The sequence below is a fragment of the Chrysemys picta genome, chromosome 15 (assembly GCF_011386835.1).
Source record: "Chrysemys picta bellii isolate R12L10 chromosome 15, ASM1138683v2, whole genome shotgun sequence".
NCBI lineage: Eukaryota > Metazoa > Chordata > Testudines > Emydidae > Chrysemys > Chrysemys picta.
Genome location: NC_088805.1, coordinates 87,520 through 95,400, shown reverse-complemented (window position 1 = coordinate 95,400; position 7,881 = coordinate 87,520). Strand labels below are relative to the sequence as shown.

The window sequence follows — 7,881 nt, the reverse complement described above, 5'->3', positions numbered from 1 at the left end:
CCTCCAGCCGGGGTCAGTCTCAGAGAAATTGGCTGGGGTCCCAGTCTCACTCTTCTAGCAGGTGCCATTTCCCAGCTGGGTTCCTTACCCCTCTGGTGCAGCAGCAGCTGGTAGAGCCGGTAAACCCCCTCCCTGGCCTGCCGGCTGATGTCCTTGGCTGGGTCACTGACGGACAGAGCTAGCTGTGCCATGTGGTGACCCATCCTGGGGAATTCCGCTGAGTTCTAATGGAGGGGAGAGGGAGAGGGGACTCCATCAGCATTTTCCTGTCAGCTCCCAGTCCCCCCCGGGCCAGGACTCTCCTTCCCCTCAGCCCCTCTGCAGGAGATGCTAGAGGATAGGAGCTAGAGCCAGACCCTTAATTTCCTCTGCCCCCAAGGAAGCCTGGAGCACAGGGCTGTGGGCAGGGCCCTCCATGAGGACATGCTTCCCCAGCTGCTCCAGGATGACAGGGAGGCATGAACCTGGAGCACAGTCCCCTTAAAAGCCCAGAGTCACCACTTAACTAGGACAAGAAGAACTTGACTCAAGCCAGGCTCACTCTCTGCTCTGACTCTGCCTCCCCAAGAGGAACATTCCTAACCCACAGCCCCTGCAGCAGCAGATCCTACAGCCCGTCGGAGCCAGTCCTCCTACCCCTGGAGTCAGGAAGCTGGGGTCAGAGGGCACTTACGTCAAACTCAGGGAGGGTGATGGTGGATCTGAGCAGGGCCGTGCTGCTCTTAACGGCCCTGGCTCTCTCTCGTGGCACCCTGGACACGATCCAGTAGTTAATGTGCTGTGGGGAAAGGAGGCATTGCACTGACTGCCCTGACCAAGGATGCCCACTGGGGGCCCGGCTAGGAGGACAGACTAGAAAATGGATCTAAGAGTGAAGGTAAAATTGCCCCCACCCCTCTCATCGGGCTCACCTCCAAGATGTACTGGAGCCTGTCGGTGTCTGGGGACTCTGCCAGCAGGTTCCCCAGCATGGCGTCCAGGAGGTCTGGCAAGACCCTAGGCTGATCCTGAAAGCAAGGGAGAGCCATGGGTCAGAGTTAGGGAAACTGGGGCTACACCTGCCACAGGATGGGAAGACGGGTCTCTGGGAAGCACTGGTGAGACCCCAAACATATATCCTGGCCTCTCTCATTCACATCCCACTGCAGGCAAATAGCAAGGATTCATGGCAGGATGACAGCTGGCTCTTCAATCCATGACTTTAGCATGATCTACCTGCACTTGGGTGGTATCCTTCTCCATGCCCAGTGTGAAGGCGTGCAGGGCAGCTCGGAGGAGGTGGGTCTCCAGCTCTGGCTCCAGGGCAGGCGTCATGGTGCTGGCAAGAGAGAGGAGCCGATATTAGACTGTGCAGTGCGGGGATGGGACTGGCACCAACACGCAGGTGAAACTGCAGCAAAATAGGCACAGGCTGGCAAGAATGGAAACAGAGGCACCGAGCCAGGGAATGAGAAGGCCAAGGTTTCTCAGAAAGACAGTGGCAGGGCAGGAGTAGCACCTGTTCCCTGGACCCTGCTGCCCCTCCTGTATCTGAGCCTGGGAGTGAGCCTCTCCCCAAAGCCGTTGCAATGTTACTGGAGTGAAAAGAACAGCCCAGCCAGGAGAGAGTGACCCTCTCTCCTGGGGGGGGATAGCTCAGTGGTTTGAGCATTGGCCTGCTAAACCCAGGGTTGTGAGTTCAATCCTTGAGGGGGCCACTTAGGGATCTGGGGCAAAATCAGTACTTGGTCCTGCTAGTGAAGGCAGGGGGCTGGACTCGATGACCTTTCAAGGTCCCTTCCAGTTCTAGGAGATGGGATATCTCCATTAATTTAATTTATTTCCCCGCACCTCTGCCAGAGGAGCCACCCTTGGGCGGTGACCTGGGAGTGGGAGGGGCAGTGACTCCGAGCCCTGGGCCTGAGCAGCACTGGGGTTAGGGGAACCGGGCTGGAGGGTCTCGGTACCTGAGGTTGCCCACAGCAATCAGGGAGTTAGCGAGGACGGCGCCGGGTGGAGAGTTATCAGGCAGCTCCTCAATTAGCTCCTGTGAGACCCAAAGGAGACAAAGGAGCGTGTGAGATTCGGGCCACACTGACACTTCTCAGTGCGGAGATTACACAGCCAGGGCCCCACACAGCCAGCAGATCCCCCACCTACCTCCCGCTCCTCTGATTCCTGCCCAATAGTGACCATTCTCCGAATTTCTCCCGTCTCTTCGCCCCGACCATTTCTGGTTTCTGCAACTACATGTTTTAGCAAAGTTTAGAATTCCTTGGTGCTCAACACCGTGAAACTCCCCTTTCTCCTTCACAAAGGGCTTTAACGCCCCTTATCTCACCCAGGCTCTCGACTGCCCAAAGTTGGAGAATTGTCCCTGTTCCCGCTGCAGAGCACCCCCCACGACACACACACAGAGTCCTCCTGGTGGTGGGAGGGGAACAGAGGAAAGGACAGAAGACGTAAGAGATGAAGAGAAAGGAGGGAGGGATGGAGGAAAAGGTAAAACAAAAAGGACAAACCCTAATACCCCCAGTGATTCTAAGGGACAAAATCCCAGGTGGGGAATAAAATTCGACCACCTTAAGCTAGTGTTTTCCATGCCTAGAATTCAGCTGGCGCCAGATGCAGCAGACTGAACAGGTTCCAAACCTCTCGGAGGCTCTTACCTTCTAAACAGGGACGTCTGTTTTCTAGTAAAATCAGGAAAAAGAAAAGAGAAAACTCAAAAGAGGTTCCTCCTGGCGCTCATGTACGTGAACCTAAATACTCTCTCAGTCCTCAAAGAGAGACCTCGAGAAGGAGACTTGCTGAAGCAAAGCCACAGGGGTCTCTGAGGTTTCCCTGGCCCTGCGCCCCTGTCCTGCCTGGCTGATGTCAGCATCTCTCTGTGAGGTCACCACCTCCCCAGCACCTTTGGCCAATAGGCTGAGGTCCTGCAAAAGGCCTTTGTGATGTCACTGCCACACCCACCCCTCCCCTGCAGTGCTAATGTCCTGCCACAGGGCAGACACTTTGGAGGTTTGAGCTACACAAAGAGGAGACACTTAGATCTCAAAAATTAGATGAGATGTTTCAGTCTGAGCTAAGTAGTTGCTGCTCTTAACAATTGCAACATAATAAAATACAAATAAAATAGACTATTTCAGCCATTCTATTATGTCATAATCTGATCTGAGTAAACATGATAGGACACCTCATCTTATGCACTGCTCCTAGTGACACTCTCCAATAGATACCCATCCTCCACCCGCCGGGAGGTAGGTAGGGGCCGATTGTTATCCCTACTTGAAAGAGGGACAAGCTAAGGCTGAGAAAGGAGAATTGACTTGTCTTAGGTCACACAGCCAGTCCGTGGCAGAGTTAGGAATAGGACCCAAGAGCCCTGATTTTCAAACTAACCATCGGATCTTGAATTTCAGACATTGAATGACCTGAATAAAGTGCTCTCAAGTGAGTTCCAGACCAGCAAGAGTTCATAGTAATTATTCAGCAAGTATTTTAGGAGAACTGGAATGGTAGAGAAAATAATGAACTGCAGAGAAGCAGCAAAATTTGTCGAACATATGACTGGTTATGACTATTTACTTGGTCTTAAAAGAAAACAACAGGGACCTGAGTCTCCTCCCTGTCAATAACCCCCAGCTCAGCCAATCAGGGTAGAGACCGAGGGGCGGGAGGATGAGGGTTCTCACCAGAGAGCCCAAAGGATGGCCCAGGTCACCGCTGGGGATCACTGTCTGAGCACTATTTCAGCCCCACATTTTTCGGTGGACCTCCCACAATGGGAGTTGTAGAGCACCCCCCACGACACCCCCCCCTGCTTGTGGTGGGAGGAGAACAGGGAAAGGACAAAAGAAGTAAGAGATGAAGAGAAAGGAGGGAGGGATGGAGGAAAAGGTAAAAGAAAAAGGACAAACTTTAATGTCCCCAGAGATTCTAAGGGACAAAATCCCAGGTGGGGAATAAAATTTGGCCACCTTAAGCTAGTGTTTTCCATGCCTAAAATTCAGCTGGCGCCAGATGCAGCAGACTGAACAGGTTCCAAACCTCTCGGAGGCTCTTACCTTCTAAACAGGGACGTCAGTTTTCTAGTGAAATCAGGAAAAAGAAAGGAGAAAACTCAAAAGAGGTTCCTCCTGGTGCTCACATACATGAACCCAAATACTCTCTCAGACCTCAAAGAGAGATCTCGAGAAGGAGACTTGCTGAAGCAAAGCCACAGGGGTCTCTGAGGTTTCCCTGGCCCTGCGCCCCTGTCCTGTCTGGCTGATGTCAGCATCCCTCTGTGAGGTCACCACCTCCCCTGCACCTTTGGCCAATAGGCTGAGTTCCTGCAAAAGGCCTTTGTGATGTCACTGCCACACCCACCCCTCCCCTGCAGTGCTAATGTCCTGCCACAGGGTAGACACTTTGGAGGTTTGAGCTACTCCCTGTGGATCACCACACTCAATGAGTGTTCATTCTAGGAACTAAGCTGGCTAGACAGTAAAACATCACAAGTTCTCCCAATGCTACACTCGGTTTCTCAGAAATGAGTAGACTTTATGGCCAGAAGCGACAGTTAGAGCATCTAATCTAACCCCCTGCATATCACAGGCCTCCTGTCTACCACAATAGCTACTTTTGGGGCAAACACATTCCGGAAAGGCATCTAGTCTTTATTAATGACATCAAGAGATGGAGAATCCACCACTTTCCTTGGTAGCTTCTTCCTGTGGTCAATCATCCTCGCTGTTGAATATTTGTGCCTTATTTGTCATAGGAATTTGTCTCTTTTCACCTTCCAGCCATTGGGTCTTGTTCTGCCTTTCTCTGCTCGATTAAAGAGCCCTTTAATACCCAATATTTTCTCTCCATTAAGGCATTTCAACACTTCAGTGAAGTCACCTTTCAATCTTCTTTTGATAAGCTAAACAGGTTGAGCTCTTTCAATAGCTCACTAGAAGGCATTTTTCTCCAGCCCTCAGAACATTTGGTGGCTCTTTGCTGCCCCAGCTCCAATTTCTAGGACCATCTTTTTCAAAGGAGGACACCAACACTGGAGGCAGTATTCCAATAGCAGTCTCACTGCTGCTGTGTCACCTCCCTATCCTACTCACGGCTCTGCTCCTACGTCTAATGATGGCTTTAGCCCTGTTCACCACAGCATCACACTGGGAGCTCATGTTGAGTGGCTTCTCCACTCTGGCCCCTAAATCTTTTTCAGACTCACTGCTTTCCTGGATACACGTCCCCATTCTGGAGGTGTGGCCAGCGTGCCTTGTGGCTACGTATAGGACCTTGCATTGGGCTCTGCTCAAACTTGTTTTCTTTGAATGGGTCCAGCTGGCCGAATGAGCCAGATCGCTCTGTATCACTGCCCTCTCCCCATCAGGAATTACCACTCTGCCTGTATTTTGTCACCCCCCAATCTTATCCGCAGTGATTGTATGTTTTCTCCCAATTCATTGATAACAATTATTTTTAAAAATTAGTCCTTGAGAGCTTCTTCAGACCCTTAGTACCCAGGACCTGCTCCCCACAGCACAGTGAGAAATGCTGTCCAGCCCTGCTGGTACATAGGGGATAAGCACAGAACAAACGTACCTTTAGGAGCTGTGTTGTCCATAGGCTCTGAACAACATGTGGGGGTCATCAGATTACAAACGCACGACAGACCTGTAGTGTAGACAGGTCCCAAACGTGTCTCGTTTTCCCACCCTGTAAAATGGGGAGAACAAACAAAACCTTGATTAGCTCCATTTGATAGCTGGGGAAACCGAGGCACCCAGCGGTGCAGAGACTCGCTCATGGTCCCAAAGCCAGGAATAGAAAACAGCAGATCTGATAGCCAGGCCTGGGACCTAACCCTGGTTTTCCTGGCCTTGCTGCTCTAAGTTTAGTCACAGCCTCCATGTCTTTTCCCCCGTGTCCCTTAACCCCACGTCACTGCAGAAGAGAGATTTTCTGGTAGCCAGCTGGCTCTCCTGCATGTGGATGTCGTTCCAAAAGACGTGCTCTGGCTCAGTCCCATGCTATGGTTGGCTGAAGGAACCACTTGGTCACATTCTAGGCCCTGAGTTATACAGGGCGGGCGACTAGATGCACATAATGGTCCTTTCTGACCTGAACCTCTATCAATCGCTACATTTTCTGCTGCTAGGAAGAGAACTCTGAACCTATTTTCTCTCATTCACTTTCAGTCGGAATAATTTCAATCCAGGCCAAAGGATTTCCTCTTCCATTGTGTCTTCAGCACCTTTGGGAGCAACCAGTTACTGTTACCCACAGGTTACCAGTTTCAACCTGTCCCAGGGTGAGATGGCCAGGAAAGGGGCTGGAGCTCAACTGCACCTGGCCCAGGTGATGCAGCTCCCTAGGGTGAAGGGAATAAGTGTGGGGGTCACGTGACAAGACGCAGCCTGTGACTAGGACCCAGGCCTGCTGAGAGATAGAAGGGCAGCCTGTGCTCAGCCAGGAGAGAGACCCCAAAGGAAGCAGGCATGGGAGGGGCTTGGAGAGTCCTTTAAAGGTCAGGGACAAGCTGGGAAGGGGCCAGGCTGAGCACTAAGGACCAGGCCCTAGGAGGGAAAGACAGGGCAGTTTAGGAGATGGGGCAGATAGTCAGTTGGTTTCGGCTCCCAGGACCAGATACCCAGAGGTGAAGGTGATTGTCGGGGCTTCTGTCCTTCTTCCCCAGTGTAGATTTGATAGTGGAGAAGACTGATGCCGTAAGGGGGAAGTGAGTTACCCCAAGGTCACCCAGTGAGTTTATATCACAAATGCATACTCGGAAGGATCCAATAGAAACATGGATTTTCCAGTCTCTTCTTTCTAGGAGTCCCCAGGGCTAAGGTAAAACCCCTGCTGCCCCTCCCCATTCTGCTCACCTCCAAGATGTGCTGGAGTTTGTCTGTGCTGGGGGGTGCTGTCAGCAGGATCGAGAGCTCGTCATCCATGTTCTCTGGGCAGGCCTTGCTCAGAGCCTGCCAGCGGAGGGAGACCAGGGGTCAGGAGCCTGCATTAGCACCGGTGTGCCATTGACCAGGAGCTGGCTGCCCCAGGTCGGAACCCCCTCCCACACCCAAATTCCCTCCCAGACCTCACACCTGGCACCCCAACCCCCTGCCCCAGGTCGGAACCCCCTCCTGTACCTTAATCCCTCCCAGACCCCACACCCCCACCCGCACCCCAATCCCCTACCCCAGCCCTGAGCCCCCTCCCACACCCAAACTCCCCCCAGAGTCCGCACCCCAACCCTCTGCCCCAGCCCGGATCCCCCTCTGGCACCCCAAACCCCTAATCTCCAGCCCAATCCCAGAGCCCGCATCCCCCCTTGATTATTTTCTCCCAACCCCTTTGTGCCTCCATAATAGCCAGCTACCCTGTCAGTCGCATCCTGGGGCGCTCCAGGGACAGCGTGTGTGCGTGTATGTGTACGTCTGTACATATGTGTATGTGTACGTGTGTATGTATGTGTGTACGTGTATGTGCACATGAGTGTGTGCACATGTGAGTGTGCATGTGCATGTGTGTACATGTACCCCAGTCAGATGTATACATCTGGATTTCCTTTGAAAGAATTTTCAAATTGAGCTGATCAAGTGCAATGGCAAAGCACCCAATTCCTCTGCCCCCCAACTGCCTTCGCTGCTTTAACGTACAACCTGCTCTGCTGGCACCTCTGACTCTTAAAAGCCCTAACGCTCCAGGGGAGCAGGCCGTGCCCTGCCCTGCCCTGGCTGCCCCGGGTGTTACCTCGGAGGGAATCGTTCCAGATTCCAATGGGTGGCAGGTCCAGGGAAGAGCCTTATCTGGGGGAGGCTGTACCAGACCCGCCCGACCCAGGCAGGCTCCCAGGTACTCTCTGCTCGGGGCTGATAAGGCTTCTTAGCAGTTTCTCTCCAAACAAATTCCAGT

The 7,881-nt window shown here is 52.7% G+C and overlaps 1 long non-coding RNA gene across 1 annotated transcript; it reads right to left on the bottom strand.

Annotated features, from left to right (window-relative positions):
• Positions 1-1,251: 1,251 nt before the first annotated feature.
• On the bottom strand, positions 1,252-6,018 carry LOC135975853 (uncharacterized). Its single transcript, XR_010592895.1, has 4 exons — positions 5,569-6,018; positions 4,047-4,070; positions 1,947-2,026; positions 1,252-1,318 (listed from the first exon to the last, which is right to left on the bottom strand). It is a non-coding gene; the product is annotated as an uncharacterized LOC135975853 (long non-coding RNA).
• Between the last annotated feature and the right edge of the window lie 1,863 nt (positions 6,019-7,881).